The sequence below is a fragment of the Triplophysa rosa genome, linkage group LG8 (genome assembly GCF_024868665.1).
Source record: "Triplophysa rosa linkage group LG8, Trosa_1v2, whole genome shotgun sequence".
NCBI classification, from domain to species: Eukaryota; Metazoa; Chordata; class Actinopteri; order Cypriniformes; family Nemacheilidae; genus Triplophysa; species Triplophysa rosa.
Genome location: NC_079897.1, coordinates 10,244,353 through 10,253,852, shown reverse-complemented (window position 1 = coordinate 10,253,852; position 9,500 = coordinate 10,244,353). Strand labels below are relative to the sequence as shown.

Here is a 9,500-nt window from a genome sequence, read left to right as displayed (position 1 = left end):
TGTTAAATACAAAATAAGATATTGGAATAATTTAGGAAAACAAACAGTTCTGGCCTGGGACACCTTTGACAACCATTTTTGAGGGCATCCCTTTATGCCTCACTTCTTACAGTATAAGCCATGTTGCAAAGCATAGTTAGTTCACTGCCATTAGCGACCGTTTCCTTGTTTTTACTTCATGAATGCTTCAAGAGTATGATTTTATGCCTGTTTTGACTGTGTTTTTGGATGGTCTTTTCTGTCTTGTTCGCCGTTTGGATTTAATATACTGTTATCAACAGTTTGACTACGCTAACTTACCTGGGGTGTATTTCCGAATGGAGGGTAACTTACCGTCAGCTAAACCCTAAACTCTGGGTTTATTAACCCAAACATTGCTAACGCAGGGTATATCGGCGCACCAACAACTCATTTGCCACCCACCATCAAACTAGAAGTGTTAATGATGTGGGAGGTGTTTTCATTGTTGGTCCTTGACCAAAATCTTGTTGTTAGCACACTTTGTCTGCGTTGTGTTATGTAGTGTCCGTGCTGCTACAACAAGAAGATGAAGGATGACAAGAAACTTTGTTGTGTTGTGTAGTGTAGTGCAGTGGTTCCCAAACTGGGGTACGCCAGGTGACGGAGGGGGTAGGTGAACAAAATCCTGAAATCTACTGTTTACTTAATTATAACGCACCTGACAATCATCCAGGCATGTTTTTCTCACAAGCTAAATATAAAGACGTGCTCCCTCTAGTGTACACACAGCAAAATAGTAGTCACGTAGTGCCATAAAAGATCAAATTCATGACATCCAATCAAAAAATATGCATCCACTCATGCGTAAGCGCACGTCTTTACGTACTGCATGTGACTTCGCACAAAAATTACTGACAGACTTCTGGATAGCTTTGCATGCAGAGTCTCCTGCCTTAGCCGATCGCGCTTTGAAAACATTACTGCCCTTCTCCACAACGTATCTTTGCGAGAGTGGGTTTTCAGCACTTGCCCACATAAAGAACAAATATCGACACAGACTCTGCATAGAGAATGATTTGAGACTCAGACTTTCTCCGATACAACCAAACATCACAGAGTTATGCAAGTCATTTCAAGCACATCCATCTCATTAAGCAGTAAGTAATTTATTTATATATGAGTCATATATCAATTATTGTTTGATAAAAGAAAATTACATGTATTTAGAATGCAAATAAAAGAATGTTTGAGACCACAATTGTGACTGTAAGAAAGGGGGTACGCAGAACGATGTTAAATCCCTGGGGGGGGTACGCCATTGTAAAAAGTTTGGGAACCACTGCTCTAGGAGATATAATAAAGCGACACGGAGTTAGCTTTCACTGTTATGCTGATGATACTCAACTTTATACTTCTTCGAAGCCTCATGAAACACAGCAGTTCCATCGAATAATGGAATGCATAAAAAACTGGATGAGTAACAACTTTTTATTACTGAACTCGGACAAAACAACTTATTGGACCGAAAACTGCCATACGTAACAACCAAGAATACTGTTTAACTATTGATGGATGTTCCATAAAACCCTCATCGTCAGCTAAGAATCTTGGCGTTCGATTCGATAGTAATCTGTCATTTGAGAGCCGTGTCGCCAACACCTGTAAAATTGCGTTTTTCCATTTTAAGAATATATCTAAACTATGTCATATACTGTCACTGTCAGATGCAGATGCAGAGAAGATCATTCATGCATTCATGACATCAAGACTAGATTACTGTAATGCACTGTTAGGTGGTTTCCCTGTAGGCTTATTACAAAAACTCCAACTGGTCCAAAACGCGGCAGCTCGAGTTCTTACAAAGTGAAAGACGTAGACAGCATATATAGGCTCAAAACGAAATCAAACTGAGCAGGCAACAGAACGGAGATGTAAAAGATGTAGAAGAAATCATGGAAGAGGGGAAATATGCCCAGAAAAAAGTGCTGAATGTCGCAAATGCAGAAAAAAGGGTCACTTTGCTGCAGTTTGTAGAACCCGAGCAGTCCATGAAGTCACCAAATCACCAGAGGGCAGCAACGTCACACACTTCCTTTATGAGTTGACTCAAATTGATGATGTAAATGAAGCATGGATGGTCACACTTCCATTTCAAGGTACAGGCACTGACATAAGTGTAATTTCTGAGAAAACCTTCTCTGTTCTGAAGTACAAGCCAAAACTCAAAAATGAAAATGTGAAACTTGAGAGCCCAGGGGGTACATTGCACTGCAGAGGACAGTTCAGAGTCATCACAGTATACAGAGATAAGCAGTACAGTTTGGAAGTTTTGTCAACCGACCTCTCAACGAGCTGTTGAAACGTGATGTCATATGGTACTGGGGTCATGTGCAAGAGGAGGCGTTTAATAACGTTAAACGAGTAATCACTGAAGCTCCTGTGTTAGCGTGCTATGATGTCACAAAGCCCACAGTTGTCAGCACAGATGCCAGCAGTTATGGTCTGGGGGGCATTCCGTTGTAACTCATTCCGTTGATCAATGCAAAATATCTTGATGCAGTTCCCCTGAGATGTCAAAGACTGTTATTGCGAATGATGCGATACAATCCTGAGGCACAGTATGTACCGGGTAAACAACTGGTGGTCGCCGACACGCTGTCGCGACACCCTCAGATCACCATTTCAGCAGAGGTCTCAGAATTAGTCCAAGAGGTGAAGTCTTTTGTGAATGCTGTCAGCGGTGCATGGCCACTCTCCCAAACCAAGATGGACTCTGTGAAACGAGAGACAGGGCTAGATTATGAACTACAAATGGTGAAGACGTTTGTGGCTGATGGCTGGCCTAGGTATGCGGCTAATGTCCCTCAAGCTTTGAAACCATGCTACGGTGCACGTCATCACCTGTCAGTTTTCCAGGACCTTGTGCTCTATGATGATAGGATCATAATTCCTCAAAAGATGAGGTCAGACATACTTCAGAGATTGCTCAGCGGTCACCAAGGCATTGTGAAATGTAGGGAGAGAGCGAAATGTAGTGTGTGGTGGCCAGGATTAAGTAAAGAAATTCAGTTGCTTGTTAATAGCTGCAAAGACTGCCTGGCATCAAGACCTACCCAGAGGAAGGAGCCGCTTCTAACCACTCCCCTGCCAAACCGCCCATGGGAGAAAATTGGTGCTGATATCTGTGAAGTGGATAAGCAGCATTATTTGATAGTTGTGGATTATTTTTCAAGGTATATTGATATAGCTCACCTTTTGGACTTGTCAGGGGAAACAACACGCGCTTGTTTAAAGAACAAGTTCGCACGATGGGATGTCCCAACATTTTTTTTTTTTTGGACAATGGGCCTCAGTTTAGTGGAAGGGCTTTTAAAGACTTTGCACGCGACTATGACTATTTTCAGCATTACTCCGACGAAACTGGCGACATCTAATGCTTACACCCAGTGGAAAAAGAGCAGCATCTACTTCTGATAAACAGACTCAGGTATATCAAGAAATTACCAGTCCCGATGAACTTGCAACCATTACGCTTGAAAATGGCCCAGACATTCAGGAGCCAGGTGAACAGTCAGAAATTCATTTACAGATTCCAGCCAAACAACAATTCCTTCACTGAAGATGGTAAAAACAAGGTCTGGATGACCTGTCACAATTCCGCAGAGGTACAAGTAGGGCTGTCACGATAAACCGACGATAAATATCACGTGATTTATGCACAGCTTTTGAGTGAAGTACGGGAAAATGCTGCTGCATCCGAAAGCCAGAGGGTGCTCTCGTGAGGAAACTCCAAATACGCACTGCAGAAGAAGACCATAACATGTTCTAGAATCTAGGAAATGCCTATGGACATCGTTTTATCGCTGTTACTTAAGCCTCATCAGGTATTTTTATGATAATAAAGTATATTTATAATGATCATTTTACTTAGTTTTAGTCTATTTTGCAAGTGAAACTTGTTTTCCGGCTGCATTGAATCCATAAAACTAGATTCGGACTAGTGGATGCCAAATCCTGCTATTTACACATGTCATCTGTCTGTTCTGCGTGTCTGAGTGAATGAACTGCACAGTTTAACATGCTACACGCGTGACGCTCATGAATTTGTCTGCGCTTTATGAGGACATGAACACATGAACTTCATCTCCAGAGTTGCTCTGAGAGTTTATTTCAGAACATTTTACTGAGTGAAGCTAACACACTAAAAAATAAGCGTCTTCCAACAACCTGCCAAAATAAAAGTCCGGTTAACTCTGTATTTTGTGTGGACAAATATATTACTATTTAATAGTAAAAAAAAAAAAAAAACTAATTTAGATGAACTAAATGCATCATGCATAAACTGAAGTTAGTTGTTTACCTTTGAAATTATTCTTTCTTTTTATTAATGTTTCTTATTTATACATTTGTATTAGGCCTATATTGCATTTTGAATGTAATATGGCAATAGAATGTACTAAATGGGATTAGTTTCACAGATATTAATGTATGCAATTTCAGCAATAAATATGTTAATTTTTTTAAAAGGAAACATATTAGTTGCTCATTTTAAGAGACTTGTCTTATTTTCTCTTGTATATTTAGAGTTGCTCTTTAATAAAGAAAAATACTTATTATTCGAATACCTGATTAATCGATGGAAAAATCAGTAGAATACTCGATTACTAAAATAATCGATAGCTGCAGCCCTAATAGAGTGTGAAGTATGTTATGTTGATGTGTTGGTACTAGAAGAGGAGTACATGTGTTTTTTTGCAAGCCTAATCTGTCGATGTAGTCACGGCATATTCATGCCCGTTGCCAAGTACCTGATGTTAATAAAGTTGAGACATTAAAGAGTACATTCCTCAATATTTTTAAGGGCTTATTTTGGTTTATGGAGTGTCCGACAACAAGTTTATGTACATACATGATGTAAAAATACTATTATTTCGTAATAATAAGCAGTTTTTATTACCTTACTTCTTGACTGACTCTCAAATGATTCGTTCCGCGATTCATCTGTGTAATCTCCGCCTTTCCGCCAGCGTAGTCTGATCTGATTGGTCAGATAGTGTAGTCTGCTGTGATTGGTCAGATGGTCTAGTCTGCTGTGATTGGTCAAATGGTCTAGTCTGCTGTGATTGGTCAAACGCGTTCAGCATGTGTCGCAAATGGACCGCCTATCATTACTCTGTATTACGGTTTGCAGGTGGTTGGATATTAACAGTGTATAGAGAGAGATGCTCGATATTTTACCTTACCAGTTCGAGCCCGAGTCTGACGAATCATTCTTTAATCCTTATACAGATGCCAGTAAGAAAAAGGACTGTTTTAGACACTTCTCTTGTAACAGTTAGTTATCACGGCATACAGTGTACGGTGTTCGTATCTTCAGATGTTATTATAACTATAGTACACCACGCAGTTCTTGAAATAAAGACTTTGCGAGTTAATATGGTTGAACACTTACATTAGCGCAACGAGTTTATAGCTAACGTTAGGTAAACAAACAGTAACAACCCCAAAAATAACGGTAACGTTAGCTAAACACAGACATGAGATAACGTCACACAAATTTAATTTTAAGTAAAGACAAAAATAAAGAGTCACACTTACAGGTTGTGATTCGGTGGAGCTTACAGGTCCAAATAAAGTTGGTATTGCAACATCTTTTAAGGAAAGACGTTTAATGTATCCTGCAGTAAAGGCGCCAAGATTGATGAAGCAATCTTCGGTAAAATGACGCGCGCAAAGTAAAACGTTCGGTTTATACTCCTTTGGTGTCGTTTGAAAAATAAATAGTAACCATTTTTTCCTCAGAAGTTCTTCCTTTGGTAGTGAAAATAAGACTGACTTAGTTTCACTACATAGAACACAGCTTCTCTTAGACATGATGCACACATCACGAACGAGCTAGTACAGTGTTTGGGGAGGAGAGAGTTAAGTTTTCGCAGTCAGTCCTAGGCGGGGATTATTTCTAGTGACGTAGATACATTGTGGTTAAAGATTCGGACAGGTCATGACTTGTTCGCGTGATTCAGAGTCGATTACCTTTTTTATAAGCTAATAACTTTGTTATTCGTTCACCTTCGGATTTACAACTTGGCAGATTGCTTACATTCAAACACGGCAAAATTAAACACTTCATGAAATGTATTTTTTATGATCTCGAGGAATGTACTCTTTAAGACACATTGTCGCTTTATTGAAACATTACAGCTACCCACACTCATTCAGTGCACACACACTACTTTCACACATAAATTTGACTGTTTTTGTTAGATGTTTTGGAATCCCTGCTCTGTAGTTGTAACGGCACTACAGGAACGACCTACAAAGATAGAAGTAAAGTATAATATACTTTTAATGGACACACAAATTTTAATTACCCACACATAATGTTTTTAGCTGTGAAGTTGGCTCGTTGAATCAGCGTTATTCTGTACACAGCAAGTTCGCCAGTATGAACGCACATTGCGACTCGCAAACAAATGACTCCTTTGAACCAATTCGTTTACACAGAATGTAAGAGATCAGTGAATCGTTCAAAGCTCAGTGAACTACAAGAGAACGTAGGGTGTGAATGAGCTTTGCTCATTTAGTTAGACTGGTTACTTATGGGCTAAAAAGTCTTATAAAAAAGGCTTATATTAAAATTTTCAACTTTTCTGTTTGATAGAATAAATTTAATGCTTTATATAACTTATTACTTTTCATTTCATCAAATGTTTTTAGAACTTTAATATAAGTGTTTTTGTCACGATGCTCGGGAAGAAGAACCCAAATGCAGGCAGCAGTGAAGGGGTTAAATATTAAAACTTTATTATTACACAAAACAAAGAAAAAACCCACGAGGGGGAGTAAAACAGGAACTGAACTAATAATACAAAACTCGAAACAAAAGACTTCCCACGTGGGGGCAAAAACAGCAGGACAGAAACTAACTAAGAAACTAAACACAGTCAGGTAAGGCCAGGCAAAACAAAAGGCAGGGTAATACTCACAAGTACACACGTACAGGGTACACAGTACACACACACAATCCACGAGCACAGGACAAAGAAACATGAGGGCATTTTAAAGGCAAGACAAACGAGGGATAATGACACAGGGCAGGTGGGAAACATTAGACACGGCAGGGAAGCAATACATGAAACGAGAGGGGCGGGGCCAAGGACAAGACGCAAGAAAACACATGGAGTGTTTTGGAAAACCAAAGGCTTTGTCATGACTCTGCCACAGGACCAAGAAAAACATGACTGAGTGAGGCAGAGCCATGACAGTTTTGTTAAGATGTTTCATTTGGTAATTCATTATTATATATATTTTTAATTAGTCAGTATCTGTGTTTAATAAGCTTAGTTTTCCCCTGTCACTTTGACTGAGGGGGAAAAGTTGTGTGCTTTGAGGAGGAAGAAAAATAAGGGTTGCAGTAAAGTAAAATGGTGCATAGTTGGGGCCCCCATACATGGATTTGCCTAGGGCCCCCAAATCACTAAATCCGCCCCTGAGCGTCATTGTTTATCTGGAACCGCTTTAATATTGTACTCGTCCAGATACTGGAGAGAGAGAGAATTTTGAGCGTCATTGTTTATCTGGAACCGCTTTAATATTGTACTCGTCCAGATACTGGAGAGAGAGAGCGAGAGCGCGTTGGAGCTGAAACTGGAGAGCGAGCCAGAGCTATGGAAAGCCAAGTGGTTCAAATATACGTCAATTTTAACACGCTAAGTACACGTCAACAACGTGTATTTCACACGTACTCAACGTGTATTTAACGTGTACTTAACGTGTTGTTTACATGTTTACATACGTGTCATGTGTACTTGACGTGTATATAACACGTACTTAACGTGTTAAATACACGTCAAGTACACGTAGAATACACGTAATTCAGACGCCAGTTTCCAGTTTAAACGTGTCAATATCATTGGCTGCCTAAGAATTGGGTCAAACCATTTCTGCAAACCTGGGGGGTTGCCTGCTGCTCATAGGCCACATGCTTCCACCATTAAAGATCCTCCTGTTTATTTGTCCTTTTATTGTGTAGTTATTTATTAGTGAAAGTTATATTTATTAAGATAAAAAGCCCATTTTGCACATTGGTGCAATTGACTGTAACACCATTTACCACACTTCAGTTTTCTAACATTAAAAACACTAACATTTGTTTAATAAAAAGTTTACAGATGGTGGTTCTTTAAAGTTATGATACAAACCATTGTAATGAATTTTCGTTTTTGATGAACAATGTAAACTTTTAAGTTAGTTTAATTTACTGGAGTTGGAGTGGAGTTTAATTTACTGCTATGGCCAGTAGGATGCAACCAAAATGTTGCACAAGGGTCATATTAAGAAAACATCCCATTTTAGACTAAGATCTTTCAAACTCAGTGCTCTAAATGGGTTCCAAATCAAATCACAGTGGTTACTAAAGAGATAAGATACTGACTAAGGGTTGTTCTGTGTACAGCCTATTTCAAGTCATCATTTCAACTCCAACCTCCAAGTCAGATATTCTGAACCATGAGTACTTACCTCAGACCTGTCAGCAGCCCAATATGCTTTATATCTTTAGTCATATCTGTGACATACCCTCCTAAAGATGGTAAGAGACTCGACTGATGGTTTTAATATTTATTGCTGTTTCAGAAAATCAGCTCCATAAACCAACGTGAGAACTGACAAAAACAAAGAAAACAAAGCAATCACATTTGTGTCCCCTTCTGTCCACAATGAATGGTAAATGATCACTGTACTTTCTCAGATAAATCAACATTATACCAAGCAATAAACCGCTAATTCACCAAGCACGAGGTTAAAAGAGTTAGCATATTTTGCGACACAAATCATCAAATAATCACCACAAGTGCAACAAACACCAACCTTGTGCCTCCTCGGGGGTTTGTCAAAAATAAACTCAGCCTTTGACGTTTATATCGTTAAGGTGCCGTTTCTGCTTTGTTGCCTTAATTTCCTTAGTTTACCATAAACTTTTACCGTTTACCGTTAGCACATTCATTCCGTAATCAAGTGGCTTCTTCGTTTGGCAAAATAATACAACACAGCCAGAAAGTAGGAAGAAGTGGTTTTCAAAATAAAAGTCACTAATTTTAAAACGAAACCATTATCTTCAAAACAGGCCTTCAAAAACAGGTAAGAATATATATATAAAACAGATGCAATTACATTTTCTTGGCACCAACCCCAAATTATGAAATTTATACGTAGAGAAATTAAATCTAAAAGAAGAACAAATGCATCTAACGCAGATATTTGTTTTTGCAAACAATGCCAACTGCCCTCTAGTGTACAAAATGAGAAACAGCAAGCACAAAACAAAACGGGTTTGCTACAATACCATAAGACACTAATATAACTGCAATAAATTAAACTGAAATACTCCGCTATACTCCATGTTTCAACTGTATAGTTTCATTAGTAGACTATTTTTTACAATTAATCTTATCTTGGGAATTGTTGTTTTGCTTGTTGATTGTTCTCTTATTATTCTATTTTATCATTTTTCCCTTTATTTCTAGTAATGTATGTATCTT

The 9,500-nt window shown here is 38.7% G+C and overlaps 1 long non-coding RNA gene across 1 annotated transcript; it reads right to left on the bottom strand.

Moving 5' to 3' along the window:
* Nucleotides 1–914: 914 nt before the first annotated feature.
* LOC130558061 (uncharacterized) lies at nt 915–8,996 on the bottom strand. Its single transcript, XR_008963384.1, has 4 exons — nt 8,830–8,996; nt 8,482–8,624; nt 3,075–3,143; nt 915–2,734 (listed from the first exon to the last, which is right to left on the bottom strand). It is a non-coding gene; the product is annotated as an uncharacterized LOC130558061 (long non-coding RNA).
* Nucleotides 8,997–9,500: the final 504 nt, after the last annotated feature.